General features: G+C 38.5%; 1 protein-coding gene across 3 annotated transcripts in view; it reads left to right on the forward strand.

Annotated features, from left to right (window-relative positions):
- The window catches only part of LEPR (leptin receptor), a 1,381,011-nt gene that overhangs the window by 1,026,223 nt on the left and 337,887 nt on the right, over positions 1–16,901 (forward strand). The window lies entirely within an intron of this gene.

The raw sequence follows: 16,901 nt of genomic DNA on the forward strand, positions 1-16,901 counted from the left end.
GCTGTTCTTACTACTTCTAGGGCTCCTTCACTTTTCTCATCATGGGCTGTGCCTGGGCCAATACTGCTTCTGTGGAGTTTTCATCATTCAGAAGCTGCTGGAAGTACTGCTTCACTCTGCCTTAGATGTCTTGTGGACTGGTCTGTAGGATGTTGCTGGCATACCTTATGAAGGGCATCTGGCTATCTTCTTTATCTTTCTGTCTTTGCCGTGCAACCTGATACAGTTATGCCATCTCTTGAGTCACTTTTCAGAAGCTGATAGAGTGATTCTGATGCCTTGTTCTTTGCTATTGCAGCTGTTGTTTTAGCCTCTTTGTTAGCCAACCAGAATACCTTCCTAGCCTGTCTAAAACTGCACTGTTCAAGAAACTCTAGCACACAAACATTTCTGCAATATATCTTTACTTATCAACCTACAACACCATTAGGTATTGTGGCATCTGTGCATGCACTGTTAATTTAACCCTGTCATCTGCTGCTCGATAGTTGCAGTGAAAAAAATTAGTTGAGATGCCTGAGTCTCCACTGCTCAGCCATGCCATAGTATAGTCTGGTGTACTATTTACTATATACACACACACACACGTATATCTATATCTATATATATATATATATATATATATATATATATATATATATATATATATATCTATATATATATATATATATATATATATATATATATATATATATATATATATACATATATATATATATATATATATATATATATATATATATATATATATATATATATATATATATATACTATACTGCAGTTATACTAAATCTTAATGTATTAATGCTACACTAGTTACAGTATTCTTGATTTTATCAACTTCTCCTCTGATATTGTTGCATGGTTCTCCAACTACCTCATTGATAGATCTCAATCAGTGAGATGGCACTCTGCACTCTCCCCTCCTCTCCCTATCAAAATGGGTGTACCTCAAGGGTCTATCCTAGGGCCTTTACTTTTTAATATCTTTACTAATCAGCTCTATACCTCCTGTCCTCAGTCATCTTTAGTGCAGTACGCAGATGACTCTACAGTCATCACCACAGCCAACTGTCCCTCTAAGCTGTTCTCAGCTATTCAGTCATCTTTTAACTTAGTTGAAACATGGCTTTCCAACAACCAGCTCATCCTTAACCCTAAAAATCAAACCTGTTACTCTTCCTATCTAAAAAGTTCATAAATATTAAGCCCTCTTTCTCCATACAGTCCCTTAATAACACTCCCATTCAAGTAGAATCCAGTACTAATAAGCTCTTAGGCATAACCATCGATGATCAGCTTAAATTTGACTTTCATGTTAATAACTATATCAAAAAGACACATTCAAAACTAGGGCTCCTTTACCGTAACAAGAAATTCCTTACCTCTGAAGCCAAGATTACTCTCTCTTATCTACCTTCTAGCTTAAATTTGACTTTCATGTTAATAACTATATCAAAAAGACACATTCAAAACTAGGGCTCCTTTACCGTAACAAGAAATTCCTTACCTCTGAAGCCAAGATTACTCTCTCTTATCTACCTTCTAGCCAGTCTAATGTACATTTCTCAAATTCTCACAAATCTTAACTCAGCACTCCTCACCAAACTCAAATCTACCTACAACAAGCTAGCTAGATTTGCTGCCCAACAAAATTACAAATCCTTGTCTCCAGTGGTGGCTGGTGACTTCAAATCAAAGGGGGGCTGCAGGAGATAGCCGGATGGGTGGGGTCAATGGGAAGGGGTGTGGACAACTAGAAAGGGGAGGAGTTATGCTCAAAACCACAAAAACTAAACTTTAATTAAATATGCTGCTCTGGGTGCCAAACCCTCATTATGAGAGTCCAATCAAGACAAATGAAGTGTAAAAGAATAAAAATATTTCAATGTATTGGCGGCTTGACCGCTTACTTAATATCTAGATGGAAACAAAAAGGTTGTGAGGCATGAAAAACTAAATTACTTTTTAAATGCATTACTGGAATGTCAGTCAAAATCAAGTATAAGAATAACAAGTAGCACTCAACTCAAACCACTTCTCCTTGCACTGCAGTTCTAATTATAATTTATATTCAGCTTTATTAAAGTACCAAGTAACATGCTGAAAGTAGCAATCTCTGTGATGCCCCCACTTGGAAAAATGTTTCTTATCCAAAAAAGACCTGCTGCCTGACAACAATCTACTTGTTTCTTGGGGAAAACATGATCAAAGTAAAAAATGAAAAGCAAACAAGCTCAAGATACATTGCTTAAAGGATTACTGTACAGGTTATGGACCACACATGAATGGCATTCTGTTTAGTTTATGGGTAAAGCCCTCAGAGATCACTGCAAGTCTCCAACAAGTGTAATGAGCTTCTTAAAATAATGTAATCCTGTCCTTTATTACAAATATTGTCATATGCATTTCAATACCCAACGCTTATACATTATCTGGTTAAGTATTCTCTGCATGGCAACAACAGAAAGGCTTCAATGTTGGCAATTCTTTAACAGTATGCTTATTAAAGCTTACTTGCATGTTATGATCTTTGACAAGTTTACCTGATAGTCATTAAAGCATTGCTACTTAAAACACAGGGCAACAGGCACTTTGAGTAATAAGCATAAATCAACAGTACAAAAATATGACAGAAACCAGACCATTCTTCAAAATCAAGAACAGATGAAAAGCCACTGTAGTACTTGTGTCTACTTTGGATGGGGGGATACCCTGCACATTTACACTGCATGCGGGATTCCCTGCACATTTACACTGCACAACTGCTCCTTGCCTTGCTTGGACACATCCGGAGTCACTACATGGGGGAGTGGGGTGCAACAAGTATGTCACAATTTGAAATGTCTCTGGCTGACTAATGGCCCTTACACATTTGCCATACCACACCCTCAGAGCAAAGCCATACATAGAAGTGGGACAAAGGCCCAAAAATAAGGACAATTTTTAAATATTGCTCTTATAAACTTAGAAAGATAATAGAATAGTAGGTCTTGCATTAGTATGAATTTTCTGAAGGATATGAAATCTGAAACTCAAATGTCTGTCATTATTTTCTAACTTCAGTCTTTAATGATTTACCACTAATTTGCCAAAAAACAATTTTATGAAAAATGGACCAAAAATGTGATGCAAAAATATAAAATAGCCACACAATACAGCTGGGAACCTGTCAAAGAAGGGACACTTTTTTAATAATAGTACTGCTAACCTGAGCAGCTGACAAAATAAAAGAATCTACATGCATTTCTGAAATAAAAGTAATCTATAACTCTGGTTATTACAGTTATTTCTAAATTGTAAACCCTCCATGTTTTCTTCCAAAATTGCTATTTTGCGGAGGGATTATTAGGGGAAGAGCAACATTTTGAGCCAAATTCGGGGAAAGTTGAGAGGTTTGGCTATGCCTAATTCTATAAAGCAATTTATTTGCATGTACCTCTCAACCTGTTAATGCAATAAATCTGGACAAGGCCAAATATATTGGGGGAACATAAACAGTACTAAAAATTGCTCTTGCATAAACTGAGACAGTTGATAGAACAGGTCTTACTTCAGCATGCATTTTTCTGAAGGTTATGAAGTCTGAAACTCAGTGTCATTATTTAGTGACTTAATTCCTAAATGATTTTCCAGAAAACCACAAACATTATGAGGAACAAACCAAAAATAAGAAGCAAAAATCTATTCATTCAGTGAAAATCTAGACAGTTGGGAGGTATAGTTCAGCTGGGGCTGTCTTTGAGTTTGCCGCCCTTCCCCCTCACAAAATCATGGTCGAATGGAGCCCTCCCCCCTGCAGCCATTCCAATGATCCATTACTTGGCTATTTCACTCCATTTACCATAAACACTAATGTGCATACTGCTTTACTTCTATGATGATCTGGATTTCATTTGAAAGTTTTATTTTGCATTTTACAGCACAAACACTAAGACATCTGCTAAACAAAGCAACGCAGTCTCACAATGAAAACAGGCTTAGCATTAAAAACTTCCCTGCCCTTGAAACGCACATTCAATGAAACAGTATTGAAACCCACATTCAAAGAAAATACATTTTGCCAGTGGCAGATAAAGATTAACTTTGGGCTGTTTTCAAATCATAGGCCCCTTGCACATGAAACATACATGTGCTCTTTGATACACCTTCCTGATTCTACTAAATTATATTCCTTGTACAATACAGTATAGTTGTTAGACGGCATTTTAAATTTATTGTTTTGAACATTTTTCCAGTAAACAATGAAACAAAATGCATGCACCAATGACAAAATTACCCAATTCAGAACATTTCCATCATAAAAGTCTACTCAACCTTCTACAGTCCACCAGCATCAGTAAATATGCACAATTTCTGAAGTAGTAAAAGTCATCTAAATAATTCCACATTAAAGAAATCTGTAACAATGAAGAGGTTGCTGCTGGCAAACAACTTTATATGTCACTGTTTATTCATCTGCAAATAAAGTGCCTGTTGCCCTTGAGGAATAAATTGCCTATGTTGCATGCATTAAAAAAAAAAATAAGCTAGTAATATCGCAATAGGCACTGTATGGCAAACTGATAACAGGTTCATAGTTACTACTCTAGGTATCTTTGCTAAAAAGGACTGCAGCATCCACCCACTTTACAACACAGTACAGTATCAGCAATGCATCTATCTACTGTGGGAGTAGAACCCACAGCCTTCTGCAACAAAAGCAAGTACTCTACCCGTTGTGCTATTAATGCAAGCAGACACAGAATAAGCAGCACTAAAGTTTTGTTCCCCTGCAGCTCTCAGCTCCTTGTAAAATCTACTCGACACGCAGTTGTATCTCTGAACTTTGCAGCACAAGAAATCTGGAAAAAGCCGAAATTTATTGGCAGGGGGGAGACAACCAGGGACACATTTTAAACATTGCTTGTATAATGTTGGAAAGTTGCTAGAATAAAATGCTGTGTTACCTCCATACATTTCACTGCCACATCTTTAACCCAGGGGACGTTGTGCAAAACAGCCAGAGAAACATACCACTATGCCAAATCAGCTGTTTTGTAAAAGAGAGGAAGGCAAACTTAAATGGCTACCATTTAGTGAATTCAGGTCTCAGCATAGCTGTCAACCTCTTGGCACAAAACACCTGAACAAAGCCAATAATGGGGGGAATACAGCCCCCAAACATATTCAGTGAATTAATTTCTCACTATAGCTCTCAACCTCTTTGCAAAAAAACATGTGGACAAAGCCAGTAATGTGGGGGGGGGAGATACAGCCCCCAAACATTCAATTAATACAGTTCTCACCATAGATAACTCTCAAGCACAAATACCTGGACAAAGCCAATAATGGGGGAATACAGTCCCAAAAATAGGGACAAATTTCAAATATTCATGTTATAAACTTAGACAACTGCTAGAACAATTTTGTGTCACCATGTACTTTCTGAAGTCTGAAATTCAAATGCCTGTTATTTTTTAAACATTTAACCAGTAAACTAGTCTGACTTGGAACAAAAGACAATTTTCAGCAGAGCAGAGAGAAATGCCAATCACATCTTTGCAAAATGAGAGAACACACCACACAGAAGGCACCCCAGCCAAGAAACAAACCAGAGAACCTGTAGCTGTTAGGCAACAATGCTACCAGTGCACCACTACACTACAGACTTTGCAAGGAAAAATGTAGATACAGAAACCACAGATTTTATGAGGAACAGAACAAATATAAGGCAAAAATCTGCAAGTTTTTTTTTTAGAAATGGTGGTGGATAGGGAATTCAGGTCCTTGCCACCTGCATCCAAGGTACAGGGTTCAAGCCTGAGTATCTCTATCCACCACCATTTGCTCTCTCTAGCCACCAGTATATAGTAACTGGGGCATTTCACACACACACACACACACACACACACATGATGTATGTCTCACCCAGTGACCAAACACCTAATTCCAGCCAGCGACCTGAAGTAATTCAAGCAGCAAAACCACCTGAGCAATCCAGTGACCTGAAGCAGCAAAGACCACCCGCGACACAGAGCAATCCAGCCAGTGACCAAAACCTGCTACACCTACCTCCTGAATGAGCCTGTGCAATGAAAGTCCTGTGAGAGCAGCTCACCTCTCTCAGTCCTGATTGGATCTGCTTGCAGCTGAAGCAGTCTAGACCTCCTCCTCTTCTGTGCAGTTGTCCCCGCACTGATTCCTGGGTGCATTTGCAGCAATGATTGCTGGGTACCTGTCTATCTCTATCCGGACTGCTGATAAAGGCAGTCTGGACTCGTGCTTTTTTTTTTTCTGTTTGTTTTTTAAGATTTTTCTTTTTTTTTTTCTAGGTGGGAGGGCTGCAGTTCGGCAGTCCGATACCATGAGCCGCCCCTGCTTGTCTCTCTCTAAAACACCTAAACTGGTGTGAATTACCCTACCAGCTTCTTCTGTCTCAGCTCCAGATCATCCATTCTATCCTATACCAGCCTTCATACTGCCCAGCACTATCCCCTTTCATCTCCTATTATTCTCCCTCCAGACCTCTCTGAAGCTCTAACCAAGACCTACTACAAATCTGCAAACCTAAGTCTAAATTTGGACACAACATGTACAGCTATCACCCCACTATTGCCTGGAATAGGCTCCCACTAGAAATCAGGACCCTTACACATTATAAACAATTTAAGACAGCCACCAAAGAGCACTTTAAAAGTCACTGGTCCTGCCACTCCACTCTCCCTCCTTAACATCCCCTACTTATCATACCTTAATCTACTTTCTGCCCTTAACTGACTCTTCTCACTAGCTCTCTCTAATCTTCCTTAACTACTGTTTCTACTGTCTTCTAAAATCTATTAAGCAAATTGCCTCAGAGAAACATTCTGTTGTAATTGTCTTGCCTTCATGCAACTACATCATGATAAAACTGTTTTTTTTAACCAATTACCCCAAAAACTATACTCATCTTAATGACATATTTATTTTTATACATCTTGAAATAGTTATGCTATACTCCTGATTATTGACACTGTATAACATTGTATTGCTACTTAATGTCTTGTAATAATCCTGTAACATTGCTGTTTAATGCTAATTTATAATGAAAATTGTATAATATGTTGGAGCTTTTCTCCCTGGGCCTCCGCTGAAAATGGGCTCTTCAGCTCAGTAGGACAATCCCAGTCAACAAATGTAAAATAAAATAAATAACGTTTGTCTTTTCCCAGTTAGGGGTCGCCACAGTGGAACTCTGGTCTGCTAATGATTGGCAGAAGATTTTTTTATGGTGCCGAGTTGTCAGCCCGATGCCCAACCTTCAGCGAAGGCATGCCCATTCACACATGTCTTTCGGAGGCCACTCGACCACAGGGAGGGCATGCAGACTCCACACAGAAGGCACTCTAGCCGAGAATCGAACAGGAGAACCTCTTGCTGTGAGGCAACAACGCTACTGCTGTACCACCGTGGCTTGTTAAAATAAAATAAATAATAAATAAATAAAATATATCACGCTGTGCTATTACTTCTGTCTCTTCTTGTTGTGAACCACACTTAACTGATTTTGTGTACTCATAACTGCTAGACAGTGAGCTCCAAGGCACAATTTTTCACTGAGATGTGCACTGTTACATTACTTGAAGAAAATAAAGGTCGCAAATAGTAGGCAGCTTAATTCATGTTCCAGCCGACTAAAACCACATGACATTCCCATGTCAGTCTGTATTATTTATTTATTTATACTCACATTTTGGCTGATTTGGGATCACAGTCAGGTCACTCTTATTCTGTATCCAGTCTGATAGAGCTTGGTGATTTCAGACAGTATGGTAACTGCATTATGATTACTGAAAGGACGTTATTGCTCTCTCAGTTTGATTCAGTTTATGAGAAGTGTTATGTACCTAATAAATCTAGAGGTCTCCTTCTTACAGCATTGCACACTTACTAAGCAACAAATGCATACCCTAACAAAAAGCTCTACTGAGATGCTTAAGAAGTCACTCTCCAAGTCTCTTAGCATTAGAGTTAAGAAATTGCAGCTACAAGGCCACACTTCTGCAGCATCTATGCATAAGTCTCTGGCCATTAAATAAACTTCAGTGAGTCACAAGTGTACATGCCATAATCCCTTAAGGCCTATAACATATGCATAGACTCTAGGACATGCTCTGTAATTGGTGCCTCTATTATAAGGCACACTGAGATTACCCTCATGACACTGGATAAGAATTGTATGGCAGCTAGCTGTCTTTCTGCAGCCATTATCCAGGATGTTTTGAGGGTTTTTGGATTCTGCCATCCTGGCAGAATGCATCTATGACCCAGTGGTAGCCACACATGGACTGAGTGACTGTATGTGCTCCACCCAAAGGAAAATGCAAAATGGTATATTTGACCTTGTTAAGATGGTAGAAATGGCAGGAAAGACACTGGCTTTGAATGGTATTTTCCCTCACCTTGAATGATGTCAGAATTCAAAGACAAGATAATTGGCTTCATTAATTATCTTATTAGCTGCTATCATTCTAATGGAAGCCAGAATGTGCCTCCTTGGGAAGATATGGCTGACAACCACCATGCTTTGCAAATGATGGGTCTGCACCTTTCTTTCCAGGTTTTTTGCATTCTAGCTAAAACATTTGCTTCCTTCAAAATCCTTTTCTAAGTTAAGTCTGTCTAATCAAAATTTCCATATAGGAAGTTCCATCTCAGAGTACATTAAGATGGCTATATTCAATGCCACAAGTATTAATAAGATTCCCAAGCCTGAGGCCCTGTGTTAACTCAGACATAAATATAGGTTTAATAACAAAGACTTTGTTTCAGTGTATTGAAATGATATACCTCTTTTCCTGGATTTAGCACTTATCATGCATTCAAATCTATGGCTGATGTTGCAGAGCTCCTCAAATCAAGGCAGATTCCTCATGACCCTAATTTTGAAATTTTGGAAATCCATGACAGCATAAGCAAAATCAGCTACTACTTTATTGACAGCTATAGATCACCCTCTGTTTCCCCCAGAGATCATGACAGCTACCTTAATGTATCAACAAATATCCATTTAATCTCAAATGCACTTACTATAGATGAGTTTATTTACCCTGCAATGAACTGGCTCATTTCTATTACAGATAAGTTCATAGGTTTATAGGTAAGCAGTAAGTTAGCTGACTTTGTGGGCCGTTTTTAGCCTAACCACTTTTCCCTTTTTGTGCTCAGAATAACCTATTCCATTTGGTTATAGCTTGACCTTTCCCATCCCATGATCAATAATTATGTATGACCTCCTAATGAGAATAACTGGAATCATACCATAGATAATTTGAGGGGACGCATGCATGGAATAAAGCATTTAGGACCTGCCTGTGCCTGTTAGTTGTACAGGGGGAATTTCTGGGGGAATTTTTCTGTTTCCCATCCATAGATCTAAGTTGCGGTTGAATACAGACAGGAATGAACTTTGTTTTATGCAGATGGGGAGTCTGTACCACAGCAGCAGTATCCTCTGTCAGATATCCATGTCCTTCCAAACCATTCTATTGATGTTGCAGAAAGCATGATGCAAAACAGCTGCAATGCATGCCCCATGTTTCCTTGAATATGTAAACATGAACTACTTAGAACAGATGGCAAACATATTTTCTTGGGGACACAATACATAAGATCTTGTCCTCACTAATATTGACCACTCTTGTACAATTTCAGAAGAATCATCTTCCCTTGCCAAATCAGAATACAATTTGTGATGTTCATGTATAAGGCAGGAGGTATCTCTCCAAAGAAGAGTATTGGCATTTAGAAACTTCTCCTGCAACTAGTGACTTACATAATTTCTACTGCATCCCTACCCATACTGGCCCTATAAGCAGACCCAGAGCCTGTAACTCTGCATTCTCCATCCATCCATCCATCCATCCATCCATCCATCCAGGCTAACAAGGCACATATGACTACTATAGCAACACTGTCTAGAGCCACTGCCATACAGGCTTTTTTTTCCTGTGACACCTACACTCAAACTCTACATGCACACATAGGGACATTTTAGATTTGCCAGTCTGTGTGCTGCATGTCTTGGGGAGGAAACTGGATTCCTCGACGGACACAAGAAGAACATGCACACTGTGCACAGAATGTACCCCAGCTGAGAACATGCCAACTGCTGATGAACTTTAGAACTTCTTACGGTGAAGCAACAATGCTACTCACTGTGCCATGGGTATGAGTTCTATTCTCACCTAAATAATTGTATAGAGGAAACAGTACCTATCTGTATCACATACCCTGGAAAATTTAAAAGCAAACCCTTATGAGCTGATACTCATGTAAATAAACTTTCAACAATGGAAGAAAGTGCTAAGTCCATATAGATGGTCACATACTACCCATCTTAAGAAGTTACTCTAATGTTCTAAAAAGTACAGTTAGAAAGCACAGCGCTGATTATGAATTCAGAATAGCCAGTGACAGCAAAAGTAATTATAAAATTTTAGGTACATTAGAATGTCAAGAAACAGTATATATCACTGCTTAGAACTGATTCAGAATGATATCATTCACTCTGATCTGAGATAAATAGCTGATATCCTAACCAACAAATTTCGAGTACATTTCACCTACCCCACCATCGCAACTTCCCTCTAATTCCTCAGTCTCTGACATCACCAAGCTTACTATAGATCAACTCCTGTCAACCTTTTCTAAAACAAAGAATGCCACATCCAGCTTCTTAATAAGATATCATTCAATTTAATACTGATCATCAGAACATCTATTAAACCTCTTTAGCATGAATCATACAATGAACAATGTTGGTATCCTTCAGACTGCTAAAAGGTGACTTGTGTCTGGTATATAAGGCATCCTCCAACCCATTATTGATGGACTTACTTACTGCATATCAGCAGGACAAACAATAACAGAAATACGTTATCTAGGGATTTAAACCTCTCCTGCAACAACAACAAAATGGTTTGGAGGGGCAAGTGTATCTCACAGAAGACACCTCTGTGTAGAACAGATTCCCCTTCCATATAAAACAAAGTTCACCCCCGTCCATATTCAAGTACAATGCAGATCTATGGATGAGCTCAGGTGCTGAGCCTAGTACTGCAGCACAGGACCTTCTGAGGGGCTGTCTTACTGGCCTAATATTGCTGTGTGGGGGACTTGAAGGGAATGAACAAAAGTTAAGTACATTATTCACCAGCATGGCCAGCACCAGATGATACAGCACCAGAAACACTGACAGAGTTAGAAGGGATGTAGGAGGGAATTATGTCAGATAGAAAGACCTGAGACCAGTGTCAACATTACCAGTGTGGAAGAAACTGGCTCTGGACAAAATGTGACAGATGCATGAAAGCTGAAGGAAACACCCTCATGCCTCAAATCAGATAAGATAGGGGGCATGTTTTTTGAATTTTCTGGTCTCAAGCAAATTGATATAATTGAGTCAGTTAGTCATGCTTTTATCCACAATGAAAGAAGGCTACCCAGATAAAGGTCCAGCACTAAAGACAAAACAAATATAAGCAAAATGCATGACCACCACGGCTGAAGACTAACCAGTTTAATAACAAAAAAATATAATATATATAAAAAAATATAAAATTGGTAAGCACTTTCAGGACACAGCGATCGGTTCTTCAGACAACAATCAGAAAGACACACCTTCCTAATAAACAACCAAAATGTGAGATCATATCCTCCTTGAATCTCTTATTATCAATAGTCCAGATAAAACTCTACTTTCAAATAAATAAATGCATGTTTTTCTTATACATTACACATCCTACATTATAAAACCTTAGAAAACTCCACAAGTACATTATCAAACCAGATGCCACTGTAGACAGTAAAAAGTATCAATGTGGGAGTGGCTGGGCTTTCAAAGATGGTTTTAAAGAAACAGCTTCATTTAAGCTCAGAAACGAATCAGCTCGTAGATATAAAATCCAGGATTGTTGCCTTGCACCTGTCTTATTCTTAAGGTCCCCACCCTTAATGTTAGTATCCACAATCTCAACAACTATGAATTTAAATTTGTGATGATTGCCCTATGCTTCTATGTGGCGGGCTAACACATTAGCATGATTGTTCTTTCTAATATCCCTCAAATGTTCAAGGATCTGCTCTTTAAAAGAGCGGTTAGTTTTCCCTATTTAAAAAGTGTAGCATACTGTACAATATGAAAAGTATATTAAGTTCTTAGTTGTATAGTCTGCATAAAACATGCACTCAATAGAGAAAAAAAGCAGAGGATGAGAAAAAAACATACCACCTGGGAGAGCAGTAATTAATCTATCACAGGAGACTGGGGTAAACACAAGAACAGGGAAATACAGTAATAATGTAACAAAGAGAAAAGCACTGGAATGTAAGTTTAGGCAGGCAAATGATAAGGAGAATATAGGACACAAGCAGCAAAAATGGAATATAAACAGCTATAAAAGCACAGAAGCACAAACTTTGCAGCAAGTATTAACTCAACAGCTCATTCGAGTCAGTTATGTTAACCCTAGAACTAAAGTGACACTATTTTATACTATTTAGACTGTGATACTTCTTAAATACATGGCTGCATTTAATAATACTACCATTGTGCTTTGAAATGTGTTAACTACTGGATTGCTCTGACCATGTTATGGCCATTTTCTATGATTATTGCTGCTCTGCTGTATAGAAAATAAATGTTCTTAACAGTGTTATATTCTACTGGCTGAAGGACCCTCTACTTAGCACATATACTAACTTATGTATCTATCATCAGGTTCTATCCCCCTCTACCTGAAAGGCTTGAATGCCAGAAGGACACATCCCCTGCTGAAACCTAACTGGAAACTTTCCTGCACTGTCTCTCGACTCTGAAAAGATCTGCCAAGGTTACTATTATCTTATCCTGTCCGTATGTACTATATTCATTAGCCATACCTGGTCTACAGCACTACCAGTAATCCCTCAAAGCCCCACAATCAACCCTAAAATACTAAACTGGGTTACTCCTATATCTAAGGATTACCTAGTGAACATACCTAAGTTTCTAAGGTATATTACTAGCATAAATTAATTCAGACACACAGAACAAAGTTCCTTTTTACTGTAGGCTCTGTAGCCCAGCTGTCTGACTTAGAGTTTAGCACTCAGAAACTGAGCTTAATCATACTAAGGAAAAACAGTTGAGCTCCCTGCATAAAACATATAAAACTAGAAATTACATAGCATAAACCTGAAGCAGGGGTTTAAACTCTTGAGTTCTGTACAAAAATAGCAGACACTTGGCAGAAGAAAGCTTAATGTGAGAAAAGGCTGCAAAAAGTGATTACTAACAGTATACTATGTAAAAAGTGTATACTGAAGACAAAAACAAGGGTAAGAAAGTATTTAAAACAAACAAATAAAAAAAGACTCATTGTAATTAATGTGTTGATAATTTCCAACTGCTAGCTGGTATCTTTGCATTAGCCCTGCTACACTCGCCCTTGCTCTGCTCGGGCTCGCTCCGTGACCCACTCTGCCCCCAAATACCTCCTGCCCCTAGATGTGCTAAACTTATAGCCACAACTGCCACTCCCTTAATTAAAGAACCAATCAGCAATTGTTAGACCCATCATAATCAGAACACCCTCCCTATTTCTCTACTCTACCCTCATCTACTACCCTTCCATCCCCATTCTTAAACAATTGTAAATTGCAAAACCTCTTCAATGCCTCTACAAGCCTCAACCCCACCTTTCAATTCAAATCCCTCCTACTACCTTTTACCCATGCTGATAATTACGTATCTTATCACAGCTTATGAACATCTCTCCCTTCCAGGCTCCCACTATCCAAGATCACAGACCAACACTCATGCTCTTTCACATAACTTTAATCAGCCACTACTCCCCCTCCCTTCCAACTCCCATATTACAATAACTCAACAGTTCATTTGAGTCAGTTATGTTAACCCTACAATTAAACACTACTACAAACTATTATTCAAACTTCAAACACTAATAATCTGTTCTCAAATTAACCTCACAATGGATGGGGACATCTACCCCATCCCAGGACCAACCCCATCAGAAGCATCCAATCCAATATATAATATCCCCTCTAGCCTGCAAAACTTAAACATCTCCTCTACCTCTCTCCTCATCTGCCACCTAAACATCAGAAGCCTAAATAATAAAATCCACTACCTGCATGCCCTCTTAGCAGTACTCTTCCCAGATATACTACATCTTACAGAAACTTGGCTTAAGCCATCCACCACTGACAATGAAGTTACTCCTCCAGGTTACAATATAATACGACTGGACCGCACCTCAAAGAAGGGAGGCGGGATAGCTGTCTTATATAAATCTTCAATTAATGGAACTATTTCCAACTCTCCACAAGTCCCTCAAGCTGAAAAGCTGAAATACTATTTAGAAAACTACAAATTAACCAGCATAAATCTATAAACATCGGCTGCATTTATATTCCACCTGGCAACAACACCAATATCCTTGAAGACATTCTACAGTGGCTGTCCATAATCTCCCCACAAGAAACTATTGTTTTAGGTGACTTTAATATAGACTGGTACACCTGCTCCTCAGACTCCCCTACTACCTACATGACTCTATATGGTTTCTCCCAAGTCATAACCTCCACCACCAGAACTAGTAAGCCCAATAACAAAGAAAGCATGCTAGATTGGATTCTCATTAATAACCCTCCCCAAATGTATAAGGCAGGCACCCAACCTGAGGAAATAAGTGATCACCTCCTAACATATATACTCAGACAAAAAAAATGATATCCCTCAAATACCTAGCTTCAGAACTATCAGGAACAATAAGAACTTCAATCAAACCAAATTCCAATTAGAACTTTAAACATGTAACTGGAATAGACTAAAACTATTCCCACTAGATGAGGCAGTATTACACTTTAACTCCACATTTCTTACAATCTGATACTAAGAAGTTTATAATGTTAGTCATAAAAGACTATTACTGTAACCTGCAACATAAACATCAAAATTGACTACAAAACTTTTGGTCCAGCTTAAACAATCTTCTCCATCCAGGTAATATTACTACCCCTACCCCTGCGTTTATCCCCCAAAAACCTCCAGAAAATATTGCCAATACCTTCAACACCTTCTTTACGGAAACTATACAATCCCTTGCCAACCAACTAGGCCCCAACAACCTAGACCTTATTCACCCCATATCCAATACCCACCCAGCCTTTAATTTTCACCCTGTACCAACAGCATTTATTCAATCCTTAATCAAGAAACTGAAACCCACCACCCTTTCAGCAGACCTAGTCTCGGCTGAATATCTTCAAAAGGCTGCAAATGCAATAGCGTATCCCATCTCAATATTAATTAACAGAACCATCTCTGAAGCATATATCCCCTCCATCTGGAAAATTTCCTGTGTAATTCCTCTCCATAAAGGGGGTAACTCCACTAATCTATCAAATTACCAGCCCATCGCCATTCTCTCCCCTCTGGCTAAAATTATGGAAAAATTTATCCACAAGCAACTCCTTCATCACCTCAATGTGCACAACCTCCTAGCTCCCTCCCAGCATGGATTTAGACCCCACCATAGTACCACGACAGCCCTTCTATCCTTCTCTCAGACAATAAATCAAATCCATAATAATAATATGCCCTCCTCTGCTGTCTTTCTTGACCTATCTAAGGAATTTGATATGGTAAACCACCAGCTACTCATTCAAACACTAAAACCTCTTGCCATAGGCAACCTGGCAATACGCTGGTTTCAGTCCTACCTAAGTGGCAGACAACAAGCTGTGCTATGGAAGGATAGCCTTTCTTCCCTACTGCCAGTCACCCTTGGAGTTCCTCAAGGGTCTATACTAGGACTAAAACAAAATAAAAAACCACGGTCAAGGATGATAGAAAAAAATCAACTCAAAAAAAAGAAATAGCGTACACTCCTTTATTGTCCGCTTTCGTCAACAGACTTCATCAGAATAAAAAACTTCTCATAAAACAGCATATAAATAACGCTTCCAATCAAAAGTTAATTGAAACAATTAGCAAAATTGATTAAAAATCTTTAAAGACACAGAATCAAGTAAAAAAAGAACTAATATCAGCATTCTTGATGATACAATTAATGTAAAATGTTTTTTAAAATACAGAGATTTGTCTATTAACAAGAATGCTGATATTAGTTCTTTTTTTACTTGAAGTCTGTTGACGAAAGCGGAAATAAAGGAGTGTACGCTATTTCTTTTTTTGAGTTGATTTTTTTCTATCATCCTTGACCGTGGTTTTTTATTTTGTTTTAGTTTTTTGGTTCATTCATTTGTGGTTTGGTCTATACTAGGACCTCTCCTATTTTCCATCTTCATTTATGATCTTCATACAGTCATCCCCAAAGTAACCTGCATTCAATATGCAGATGACTCTACCCTAATCTGTTCTGCCACCTCCCCATTAGATCTGCAGACCTTAACTCAAAATACTTTTAATGTAGTAGAAAACTGTCTCACTGACAGGCGTCTTCTATTGAATACAAATAAAACAAAACTGCTACTCTTCACCCCCACCCGGAAAGCTACACTCCCATCATTTACCATAACATCTAATAATGGCACAATAATTTCCCCAGAAAGTAATTCAAAACTATTAGGTGTAATTGTTGACAATAACCTTAAGTTTGACGCTCACATCGACAAAACCATTAAAACAGTCAACAAAAAGCTAGGAACTCTATATAGAATTAAGGCATTTCTAACACCAACTTCTAGGACAGTTACTGCTCGAATACATTTACTTTCAACCCTTCTTTACGCCTCCCCAATCTATACAAACCTGAGTAAATCTGACCTCAATAAACTCAATAGCTGCTTCAACACCATAGCCAGATTTGCCACAGGCTCAGCATATAGAACCCACCACTGTATTAACCTACGAT

The sequence above is a fragment of the Protopterus annectens genome, chromosome 10.part0 (genome assembly GCF_019279795.1).
Source record: "Protopterus annectens isolate FY-2018-M chromosome 10.part0, PAN1.0, whole genome shotgun sequence".
NCBI classification, from domain to species: domain Eukaryota; kingdom Metazoa; phylum Chordata; order Ceratodontiformes; family Protopteridae; genus Protopterus; species Protopterus annectens.